At 42.3% G+C, this 13,131-nt stretch overlaps 1 long non-coding RNA gene across 1 annotated transcript in view; it reads right to left on the bottom strand.

Moving 5' to 3' along the window:
- Positions 1-12,827, bottom strand: part of LOC122798621 — a 103,954-nt gene extending 91,127 nt beyond the window's left edge. Inside the window, exon 1 of the long non-coding RNA XR_006364287.1 lies at positions 12,764-12,827. This is a non-coding gene — a long non-coding RNA (uncharacterized LOC122798621). The remainder of the gene's footprint in view (positions 1-12,763) is intronic.
- Between the last annotated feature and the right edge of the window lie 304 nt (positions 12,828-13,131).

Below are 13,131 nucleotides of genomic sequence, written 5' to 3'. Positions count from 1 at the left end.
ATGCCAAGCCGCATTGTGTACTCTGATGCTTTTACAATTTGCAGTTTGATATGTTACGTTTCTTACATACTGTTTTATATTCTTTTAATTTTGCATTATTTTAATTTTTTTCTTTGTTTAAGCTTAACTTGTTTTAGTAGTTTATAGCGGAGCTTTTCTCCCCGGGCCTCCACTGAAAATGGACATATATCCAGTTGGACTAGCCCGGTAAACAAATGTAAAATAAAAAATAAAATAAATAATACGTAGACCCTGAAAATTTAAGGATGAAGTATTTAGGCAGATATTCTGAAGTTAGAAAGAAATCAAGCAGTACTTACTGAAAAATAAAGAATTAGCTTGTCAAGAATGATCAAAAGGGAGGGGGTCGCATGAATGGCTACTGCCTGGCTACTAATAATGCTGGTCTCAGCACAGCTTCACTCTGTTGGGATACAATACTCTTTTGCATCTTCTCTCACCAGAAGCAAAATGTTATCACCAATGCCAAGAAGAGAAGCAGGTCACAGCCTGTTTGGTGATCCAGTGTCTTGACCCAGATGGTGCAAGGGTCTGCAAGCTTGTAGCCTTTTTCTGGTAGATGCCTCGAATAGCAACCAGACCAATCAGGTATGTTAAGCACAGACACTCACTCTCCAAACAGAAAGAGTCAGGAATCAATGCATTCTGCTCCTACTCTCATCAGGCTTAGAATATACGCACATATTCCAAGCTGTCACATATAAAGCAGTTATTAAGCTTTCTGGTGATCAGCAGTCTCCAGGAAATAATGCAACTGTACTCCTCTCATCAGGAGAAAACAGAAGCATTAATCCCAAGATGACTACTGAGAGGCAGAATGTGGGCTCTCCAATGGTGGTCTTGTAATAGATGCTTAAATGTAAGATGAAAAAATGGTTTATCCTAAACACTGCAGTGTGCACTAGTGGAGTTACATGTGAAAGTACGTAACTTAGGTTTTTCCTATCTAAAACGTTAAGTTTTAGTGGAGTCACTATTTTTAAGACAGCAAGATAGACTGAAAGGGGTTGGTCACTTTTGTATTCTGGTACTATGGAATACAATAGGATGGCCAATAAATTTAAATAGTTGAAGGAAAGGGATTTCACAAAAAGTACAGTTTTGTACCTACCATAAATGTAGATGTTCGAGGATCCACATTGCTGCAGTCCTAACCATTGGGGTAGTCCGCTGTCCAGTCGGCCCGAATACCAAAGTATATGGCTGACGTCGGTCAGGGCGCATTAGACTGACGTCAGTACGTCAGGGTACTAATGCGCATGACCGACGTCATATCCTCAGTCTTTTCTTGCCCCAGATGTCAGAAGACCCTGAAAAGATAAGGCCCAAAATTCAAAAACACCAAACATACCTGCACCAAAAATATGTACAATATATACAAAATTAGCTAAACATAACCTCACCTACACAACCACCCCTAAACACAGAGGGGAAGGAGGGAGGGACTGCAGCAATGTGGATCCTCGAACATCTACATTTATGGTAGGTACAAAACTGTACTATGTTCTTCATTCCACATTGCTGCAGTCCTAACTATTGGGTAGAATCCCAAAGCAGAGGTAAGGGAGGCTGGCAAATCATAAGGAAGCAGGAACTGACAACATGCCTCGCAAAATGGCTGTGGCAAAACCAGCCCTAGACTTAGAGTAGAGAGGAAGGTGATAATGCTTAGAGAAAGTATGCACTGAACTCCAAGTAGCTGCCTCCAAAATATCCTTTGTTGCCACCCCCCTTAGAAATGCTGTTGAAGTGGCAGTAGCCCTAGTGGAATGAGGCCTAATCCCAGCTGGAATCTCCTTGCCATGATGGGAATAACAAAATGCAATGCAACACCCAATCCACCTAGAAATAGTTTGTTTTGACACAGGCTTGCCCTGCGAACTCAAAGCAAAAGAAACAAACAACTGCTGAGACTGCCTAAAATCCTTAGTCCTGCTCAAATAATAACGCAATTGCCTGTGTACATCTAAAGTGTGCAAAATCTTTTCCCCTTTATTTTGGGGATCTGCATAAAAAGTAGGCAAATGAATAGTTTGGTTTAAAGCCACACTAGAAACCACCTTAGGCATAAAGGAAGGATTAGTACGTAAAGATACCCTATCCTTATGAAAAATCAAAAAAGGCTCCACTGCCATAAGGGCCTGCAACTCAGAAACCCTTCTTGCAGAAGTAATGGCCAACAAAAAAGCAGTCTTCCATGACAAGTATTTCAATTCAGCTATAGCTCAAAAGGTTGTAGAGTAAGTTTCTCCAACACAAAATTGAGATCCCAAGCAGGAGTAGGAGCTCTACGTGGGGGTCTTATATTCTTTGCCCCTCTAAGAAACTGCTTGAACAAAGAATGCGAAAACAATGGTGGGTCACAATCATAGTGAGCTGAAATTGCTGCAGCATGAATCTTAATGGAAGAAAAAGACAAACCTTTGTCCAATAATTCAGTAAGATACTGAAGAGCCACACTCAAATTTGGCTCAGAAATCTCCAAATTGTTTGCTGCACTCCAAAATAAAAATCTCTTCCATTTTTCTGCGTACACTTTCCTTGTACTAGGTCTCCTGGCTTCCATAATCACATTTAAAACTTGTTGAGGAAGTTGAGACCTGCTGTCTTTCAAAACAGAATATGCCAGGCTGTTAGATGAAGAGAATGAAGCTTGACATTGAGCAGGTGGCCGTCCCTCTGAGACAACAGGTGTGGAATCAAGGGTAAAGTCCATGGAGGCTTCCTTACCAGACTCCTCAGTAATGGGTACCAGTGCTGCCGAGGCCAATCTGGAGCTATTAAAATCATCCTTGGCTTGTCTTGTCTGATCTTTAGAAGCACCTTTGGAAGAAGAGGCAGAGGTGGGAACGCATACACATGAAGATTTTCCCAACTGAAAGAAAGAGCATCCACTTTCCAAGCTGTGTGATGAAACCTCTTTGTGCAAAACTTTGGCAGCTGGTGGTTTAGTGGAGAAGCGAACAGATCTATGTCTGGAGTTCCCCAGGACACTGTCAACTTTTGAAATACATGAAGATCCAGTTTCCACGGGATCCATGATTTGTCTGCTTAACACATCTGCTAAGGAGTTCTGTGCTCCCGGCAGAAACCTTGCCTGAAGAGTTAGTTGCAAGCTTAGCGCAGTCTCCCATAAAATCATTGCTTGCCTGCACAATGGGTAAGAATGTGTTCCCCTTGTTTGTTGATGTACCACATGACAGTTGTGTTGTCTGTTAGAATCAACACCTGCCCTGGAAGAAGTAACTTCTTGAAAGCCATTAATGCAAACTGGACTGCTAACATCTCCTTCATGTTGATATGTAGATGCTGTAGTCTGGCAGGCCACTTGTCTTGTATCCACTTTCCATTTAGATGAGCTCCCCAAGCAATGTCTGAGGCATCTGTCGTTAGAATTTGACTCGCCTCTGGCGGGTCACAGAGAGTCCCTTGTTTAGGTGACATTCCTGAGCCCACCACAAAAATTCCTTTCGAATGCAAGGTATTATTTGAATGACAGTGTCCAAATCCTGGCAGTGCTGTGTCCATACATTTTTGAGATACCATTGTAGCTTCCTCATATGCAGTTTGGCATTGGGAAGCACCAGAATACAAGATGCCATGAACCCTAAGGCTTGAAGGACTGTCCTTGCAGTCAGCCCGGACTGAAGAGATAGGTGATGGAAGTAACTGGAAAGATTCTTTTGTTTGTCCGGGGTTAAAAAGGCCATCTGGGCTGCTGTATTCAGTCTCACACCCAGAAAGCACATGTCTTGAGAGGGTACTAGACTGGACTTTATTTCGTTCACAGAATACCCTAGGCATCTTAGCACTGCTATGACATATTCCAAATGCTGTAGAAGGGTTTCCTTTTCTTGAGCCAGAATCAGGCAATCGTCCAAGTAGGGATAGATTTGAATTCCTTTTAGCCTGAAGTAAGCTATCACTGGAGCCAGAACCTTTGTGAATACTCTGGGCGCAGTAGATAAACCAAAGGGCAATGCAGAGAACTGATAATGAGAATTTCCAGCTCGAAAACGCAGATACTTTCTGCAACTTAGTCTTATAGGCACATGAAGGTAAGCTTCCTTGAGATCTAAAGTTACCATCCAGTGATCCTTGCCCAGCAGAGGTAAAAGCTGTTGTAACGTCAACATTTTGAACTTGGGAATGTCCAGATAAGTGTTGAGGATAGATAAATCCAAAATTGGTCTCCACGTGTTCCCCTTCGGTACTAGGAACAGGCGAGAATAAAATCCTAGGCCCTTTTCTGGCACAGGAACCGGCTGAATGGCCCCTATTTGGAGCAACTGAGAAATTTGCTTGTGAGCCTCTTGTCTTTGTAGAGGAGGAATGTCTGGCATGCCTTTGAAAGGAGGCAAGGTATGGAAATAAAACCTGTAACCGTGGTGAATGATATCCAGAACCCATTTGTCTTGGGTAATTAAATCCCAATTTTCTTTGAAAAGAGACAGTCTTCCTCCTAGAGGTGCCGTCAGACGAGAAGGTACTGGCAGCTGAAAAGGCAGGTCATTGGGTCTGCTTACGAAAGGACTGACCCCTGCCTTCCCCAAAAGTCTGAGCAGGGGAACTCCCTGTCCTAGGCCTAAAAGAACCCTGAGCTCTGCCTCTACCACGTCTAGACCTACCCCTAGACTGGGAATCATAAGCAGGAAAAGTCCAACCCTTAGCAGGCCAATTTCTACTAAACTTCGGAGGCTGCACCTGTAAAAAATCTTTAACAGTTTGCATAGATTTAGCCTTGTCCTCCATTTTCTTCAAAACTGCTTCCACAGGCGAACCAAACAACACATCAGACTGCAAAGGAGCATCCAAAATCCTTGTCTTAACATGCTCAGCTAAGTTCTGATCTCTCAACCAGGCGTGCCTGAAGAACAGAACCAGTGGCAGCCACCCTGGAGGAGGCCTGCACAGCATCAAAACCACATTGCAAGGAATGTTTACCCACCTGTTCAGACACATGAACTAAATCCTGCAACTCTTTACAGTCAATACCTTCTGCCAGAGCATCCACCTTAAATTTCAACTGTGAAAGAAGATAATTCTGATATTTTAACATGTGAAACTGACAATTCAACGCCCTCATGGCTAAAGTGGAAGAAGTATACACTTTCTTTCCCCATCTATCCAAAGCCCTTGCCTCTTTATCAGGGGGGACAGGATTTTTCACAACTGAGGCCTTTACACCTTTAGGCCCCTGAGAGACAGTTTCCGGGTCTGCCCTAGGACCCTTAAAAAGATACTTATGAGCTTCAGGCACCCTATAATACCTATCCGGTTTAACTGGGGCAGGAGGCAAAGAATCAGGATTCAGTGAAGCCTCTGCAAAAACATCTTCCACCACATTCAAAACAGGAGGTATAGCTAAAGGCCTATGCTGGGGTAAAAACAAGAACTCCCTAAGCCTTTTCCTGGAATCAGAGAAATCTTGGCCTTCCCATTTAAAATGCTCCCTCATGGAATGCAAAGTCTCTGAAAATGAAAAATCCTCAGGAGGAGAAGCTGAAGGAGTAGAATCATCCACATCAGAATCAGAATAAGTAGGGAACTCCTGCAAGTCTTCAGCGAAGACTCAGAAGCCTCGAGCATTGCTCAAAACTCTCAAGCTCAGGTTCCACCCTAGGCCTCTTATCAGGAGGGGCATAGAACCCCTTATCATAGTAATCAAATCTTCTGCCATTTTAAGCATATGTTTCTTAGGCAAAGACCCTGAAGCACTAGGAGAAACCCCCACTGAAGCAAAACTTGGCCTGCCCCTTAAGAAGCCTTGGGAACAGAAGGAGGCCCTAACCACCTTAGGAAGTGAGGGAAGAACAGCCACCTGAGAAGCCCCTCAGCCTGGCCTACTTCCTGAGAGGAAACATCCTGTAACAGTAAAGTCTCTCCTGAGACTCCAAAGAAACACCTGGCAAAACCTCCGGCTCCACTGAGGACTGTCGGTTCTTCCCCCCAGGCTTTGCTGTTTTGTCCGCATTTTATAGTTACAACGCTTTCCAAACACTAACCTGGCACAGTCTAACCTTCTCTTAATAGTGCGTTTGTTAAATCTAGCACAAGAGCGGCATCCAACAACGTCGTGCTCAGGCCCTAAACAAGGTATACACAAAGTATGGTAATCCCTATGAGGTATCTGTTTCCCACAAGAAATACAGTTATTCACTTTTTCTGACATCCGGTTAAATACTGAGGCAAGAAAAACCAAAATAATGCCAACTTTGATTCGGTCTGAAACTCTGACTTCAGAAACTTTCAGAACGCCAACCTGCACAAATTGCTTCTGCATCGGACCATGCGGCAAAAGACTGAGGATATGACGTCGGTCATGCGCATAGTACCCTGACGTACTGGCGTCAGTCTAATGCGCCTGAGGCCGACTGGACAGCGGACTACCCCAATAGTTAGGACTGCAGCAATGTGGAATGAAGAACATTGATAATTTTGTGCTTACTCACACCATCCAGTAAAAGCAGAGAGGAAATGAGATATATGGTCAAATTAATATAAGGGGCAGGCAACTAGAAAGACAGTGGCGTTTAAGAAAACAACAGTAACCGGGTGGGAGGATGGGAAAAAATTCTGTCTGACTCACAAGAGACAAAGCTGTGGTCTCTTTTCAAATTTTAATATGCAGTTAAAAGCAGAATACAAGTAAAACACAGTGTAAAGAAAACAAATCACAGTATACAAAGTAGAAAAAGGCAATAAAGTAGCACAAAATATAACAAATAAAAAGCAAACTATCCTTTCCCTCACATCAAACTTTAACAAGAGTCTGGGTGAGCCTTTCCAGTAAAGCCCTAAACCAACTGTCTTACATTAAGAAAGGTTCCCCCTGCATCCTTGTGGCAGAAGAGTGTGGGTCTGGCCTTGTCTGAACTGTGGTTGATGGAGGAAGGTTCATAGAGTGCTTTTCTATTGGGAGATTAGCTTAAAACTGTTTAATTTTGTTTGTATTTAAGCCTTGTATTTCTGCACAACTGAGCACTGTGCAACAGGGGTTAGTGGTGTCCTGTATAGCGGCAAACACCTTGAGAGACAATTTTCCCCTACATATTTATCCCAAGCTTCCTTGCTGTATTGCGGACAACTCAGTTGCACACTGAGAAGCACTGCCACAGTTTTTCACCACTAGCCTTTAACAGAATAAGCTCCTTTGTTAATCCTAGAGCAATATCTGCAAACTCCTCCGGCCCCATTTACATAGTTCTTGGTTATGTAATTGTTCTGACCCTAGGTAGCTTCACTTAATTAGATCATATCATACTTTATCCTTTTATGAAAGCTTGCAACAACTCTTTTGTATACTCTACTCAATCAATGTGTGTTTACTGTACTAGCCCCACTGGTGAATATAACCAAATGACTGAAGAAAATGTCCTTTCAACTGTATTGTTTATTGTAACACACTGTGCTCCTCATAGTATATTTACTTTTTCCTCCTTTCTTGGCCTTGAAACTGTACCTTACTAACTTTTTGACTCTGTACTGTACTTTATTAACATGTGTATAGTATTTACTGGATTTGCTGTACTAATCTTTGTGGAGCTTTTTCTTCCTGGGCCTCTGCTGAAAATGGAATCCATGCCCAGTCAGACTTTCCTGGTAAACAAATGCTAAATAAATAAAATAAATAAATCTGGTCAAACTAGCCCTCCCCACCAATAGTACTTACTGTAAAAACCTGCCATAATGGATGGTCAGTTTCCCACCATTTCTCTGGCCAATCTGATTGAGAAGGGCATCCTGAGGCAATGTTGTAATTGCTTCATGTATACTAACAGCCACTTACTCCTAAAACAAATACAATATGTGAGAGATGTAATTACACTGAGTTTGAAATCAATTGTCTCACATATCAACAATCTGGACATCAGACAGGTTGTCAGACCACACACATCATCTCTCACACAAAACAAAGTAACACCACATAAACCCACATACATGGAGGTACTTAATAGAAGCCTACCAAAAGATCAGAGACTTCCCAAGCACAAAACACTTGCATACACTGCAAAATGAACAGAATCCACTACACACACAAATGTGTCTCAGCAAATAAGCCCCTAAGGCAAAACACCTCAAAACCAAATATCCTGGGCATAGGTGACTCCATAGTGAGACACAGAGAAATCCCTCTCACCAGGCTGGACAAGGAGAAGATCACGGTCAGCTGCCTGTCAGGTTCCAGGATCAGTCAAATCACGCACGCACTCAAGTCACTCACCTATAAGTACCATTATGACTCTGTTATAGTACATGTTGCAGTGAATGACTTCAGATGTACCGCTCTGGACTATATGAAGTTACATGACTGAACTTTCAGATTATGTGTCCCAGGCAGATATGTCCCTAGCCCTAAGCAGCATTTTACCTTCACCCAGGATGATGTCACAATACAGACAAAAAATGACTGACCTCAACAATTGGCTTTGCTTCTGGTGTCAATCCAGGGGGCTGCAGTATCCATCAGCCATGGAAGGCATGGTCGACACACCATGCTGCTTTGCCAGAGATGGTCTTCACCTGCCTCCTCTTGGCTTTAGGACACTGTCAAAGGCACTTGCCTCCCCACAGTGCTTTTTTTTAGAAAATGTCAAAACAACAAAAATTTCCGACATAAAACAATCCATTAGAGACAAACTCAGGGTTATGCTGCTTAATGCTAGGAGCCTAAACAGGAAACTGCACTCCTCACCTTGGAAGATGCTGACATCTGTGTAGTCACTGAGACGTGGTTCAAGGCCACAGACAATACCTCAGCCGTGCAAGGCTGCAATGCCTTAAACAAGTTCAGACCTCAAAATGAGCATGAAAGAACCAAACGTGGAGGTGTATCCATCTTCATTAAAGCCAAATACACCTCCAGATAAGTTAAACAGTATGACTCTCTTGAACTACTCCAGGTATAACTAACTATAGGTAAAATACTCTACCACATCATTGTAGCTATAGGTCCCCCCCACCATGAACCAAGAGAAGCAAATGCCTACCTGGACTTACTAGAGTCACTCACTATACTGTTAAATACCTTGTTCATGGGCAGTTTCAACTATTCTTCCATCGATTGGATGACATACACGCGCACAGACACGCTTATCCTGAGGTTCCTGGACTTTGCCAATACAAATTCTCTGGAACAGTTAGTCTGCACCCCCATAAGGGGCTCAAATATCCTAGACTTAGTACCCACCAACATGGGAGGTCACTGCACTATCCCTGTGTGTTGCCCTCCTGGTAAGGTCAGACTATAAATCTGTCTTGTTCGAGGTAACAATCGGATCTGACATCCCCACAAGAGCAAAAATAAAAAAAATGAAAAATTTCTCCAAAGCAAACTACAGCCTACTAAGTGATAGTATAAAAAGTTTCAACCCCCCTGCTAACACAGCCAACAATCACTCCTATGCAGAGGAGTACACAAATGCCTTGTGTAAACACAAACTGTATAAACTTGGTTGTACCTGACTGGATCAAAACCAGGTCCTCCCGAAAAAACAAGCCACCCTGGTGGACCTCAAGTATAAGTATAAATAGGTTATATAACAAAAGGAAGAAAGTGATGTTTAAGAACAAGAGGGAACTTACTCAGCAGATGAAGAATACCCTCCACGGTTTGAACAAGCAAACCAGATACTTTGTAAAGTCCTCTAAAGTTAATTACAAAGCTAAATTAGCATCTATAACTAAGGATAATCATAAAGCATTCTTTAGCTACAGCCGAAATCTAAAAGGGAATGCCCAGCTATGTGCCGGACATGTAGTGGAAGGTACCACTCATACTGAACTTGAGGAACTTGCCAACCTGCTTGCTGACAGACTTGGCACAAACTTAACCCCCCTTTTCCCCACCAACCGTACTCTAAAGCATCTCTGACATCAGTCCTCTGCCTAGTATCTCCAAACAGCAGGTAATATCTGCGCTCTCAAAGACCAAAAACACAACCTCTATGGGACCAGATAACATGCCAGGTTGCTTACTAAACAATCTAAAAAAAGACCTAGTAGAACCACTTGGCACTGTCTTTAACCACAGCCTGAGCACTGGCTTTGTTCCAGCAGAGTGGAGAACAGTAACAGTAATCCTCTTGCATAAAGGGGGCCCATCAACCAACCCTGGGAACTACAGACCCATACGTCTAATCAGCTTTATCTGCAAGGCCAAAGAAAGAATCATCATGGACCTCATCAAAAAAAGTTGGGTGACCTTCAAAATCTTGACCTGACCTAGTTTGGTTTTAGTAAGGGTAGACCATGCTTATTAAACCTAGTGGACGTCTTTGAGAATGTCACCAAAGCCCTGGATGAAGGCAAAACAGAACATACCACCTATCTTGACTTAGCCAAGGCTTTTGACACAATCCCCCACTTAGGTATCACTGAGAAACTCTGCCATCCGAGGATTAACCCTTATGTCATTAGATGGGTAGCCAATTGGCTCAAAGACAGAATGCATACTGACAAAGTTGAGGATTCCACCTCTACCACTAAACCAGTTAACAGTTGTGTACCACAAGGATCTGTGCTGGGCCCTCCATATTTTGGAATCTATTTCTGGGAAGTCCTGGAGAAAGTTGACAGCCTATGGCTTACCAAGTTCACTGATGATTGCATACTTGACACAATCACAGAGTCCCCCAATGATGTCAACGTATTACAAAAGGAGCTAATGCAAACAAATGATTGGTGCCAAGGACTAAAACTAAAATGCAAAAAAGTACATTATCATCTCCTCTGTAAAAAGAGGAATCCCCTGCAAATTACAATATTGACAGCAGCCCCCTAAACTCAAACCCAGTGGTGTGAGATTTGGGAACACGGGTTGATAGTAATCTAAAATCACCATGTGTCCACAGTGGTAAGGAAATCTTTCTACATTGCACATCTCATAAGTAAGGGTATCCAAGACTAAGGTTACAACTCCTCTGTATTTGACTCATATCAGACCACTAATAGAGTACTCCCGTTTGCATGTACCTCTCCAGACTGCAGCAGCTAGACAGACCACAAAGGTTTCTCAACAAGAAAATTCAGGGTCTCCAAAATCTGACCTACATGGAAAGTTTGAAAGCCCTGTCACTGTACTCTGTATCTTATAGGCTGCTAAGAGGCGACTTGTGCGTGGCCTACAGAGCAGTCTTCTGACCCTGCCCTCAAATGGGAGAAGAGTCACTCACTCCAGGGATCTCAACCTAGCCTGTGACATTAACATAACATGCTGGAGAGACAGATACATCTTCCAGAGATTGCCAGTCCTCAGGAATAAACTCCCAATTCACATGAAGCACAGCTTTTGTTAAAATGATACTTCTAGCGAGGCTGTCTCTTTTGTTAAAATACTTCTAGTCAGGCTGTCTCTTTTGTTAACATAACACTTCTAGCGAGGTTATCTCTTTTGTTAGAATACAGCCGGGTAGCTGTTTAGAGATGGTAGTGACGTGTCATGTGGTTGGACAATATTTAATGCTGCAGCGAGTTTGCTTTTCAACCATACCACTCTACAGTGCAGCGGTGCTGCAAGCTTATGGTTTCGACGTTGTAGCTTGCAGGGAAATGTTTTGCGACCTAAATGCCGGAACCAATCTTTATAGATATAAGACCTTAAAGGGGACACCAGAGGAGAGTTCAAAGGAAGGAACCAAGACGCTACCTCTCTGATGAATGTCTACCTGGAGCCAGACAAGGAGATTTACCCCAAATAATTATAGTGTCTGTGGAATGCACAGCATTGGAGGTAGATGGTAAGGAAGAGTCCTTGTCCTGCAGTCTATGGAGTTTAGAATCCATGGTTTTCTTTACAGAGACTCCTTTTCCTTCTCCATCTTTTCAGAAGTCTGGGGACTAAAGACCTATTACAATCAACTTGTTGCAGTGATCCATAATGGACCAAAAACTTTGATAAATGCCGCAGTCAAAATTGTTTTGGTGCTAAACAAATACATGAATCACGTGGATTCTGGGAGGCAGGGGCTGATTATGGCTATTCTGCTACACCATGCCTCTAACTTATTTAGTAGGGTGGCTTGAATGTTGGTCAGTATGGATGATGCATAGAGAAGGAAGGGGAGAAGTTAGGATGATGCTAAGGATTTTCTTGGTGAGTCTGTGAGGTAGGGTTTGTTCGGGGCAGAAGCCCAGTTTTTGATGTGTTTTACTGATGGCGTGGGTGACATGCAGGTCAGATTTTAGGTTGTTGTCTATTATGACTCTTAGTTTGATATTTGTTACAGTTTCTATGGTGGTGGTGTTAGCTTGAAGTAATATTAAAGGGTTTACATGATGTTGAAAGACATCTGGGTGTATTTTAGTGATGCTGAAATGAGTTCTACTACAGTACTTTCTCAGAAGAAATATCACATCTTTCAGACTTCAATTTTTACTCGTTTCTGGTGATCATGTTTTTTTCATATCTCAAAAAGAAGACCACTGAATTTCCAGTTACGTTTAATTTGGTCTAAAAATTACTTAATTTCAGTTACTAGTTTCTCTGAAATTTTATGAAAACTTGCCTGAAAACTGAAAACACTGGGTTTTGACGGCTGGGCTGTATCATAACAAAAGAAATTGCAGAGAATCAGAAAAGGAGCAACATGCAAAGTTTTTTGCTGAAAGTAAGATGACTGTAAAACATATTTAACACTTTTAGCCTCAAAGAGGAGGGAAAAGAGCAGACTAGCAGTACTAAAATTAAAACCTTGAGCTTATTATTAACCAAAGTAAAGCAGTCTCCATTTAAGTTACTTACTTTTCTCTTTCACTCGAGGAATCTGGATTCAATAGATCTTCATCTGGCTGATCTGAAAAACAGAGCAAAAGACTGAGTTTGGAAACTTGCACACACATCTCATCAGTCAATGATGCAATATCACAAATGATCAAGTCAGATACAGATTAAGAGAATTAACCTGAAATTTGATAAAGCACTGGATGTGTACAGAGTGAGAGAACTTACAAGAACAGGGAAGGCATTGGAAGCGCACAAAATAAAGCCTGCGAGTGAAAATATTATAATAAAATGAACCAGCAAAAATACAAACAAAATAAAAATGAAAGTACAGGCAACTGCAAGCTGTCCAAGACGGCAGTCAGTAACACACAAGCAGTAAGGCAGTG

This window comes from Protopterus annectens, chromosome 3.part1, assembly GCF_019279795.1.
Source record: "Protopterus annectens isolate FY-2018-M chromosome 3.part1, PAN1.0, whole genome shotgun sequence".
Taxonomy (NCBI): Eukaryota; Metazoa; Chordata; order Ceratodontiformes; family Protopteridae; genus Protopterus; species Protopterus annectens.
This window is presented reverse-complemented; position numbering and strand designations above follow the sequence as displayed.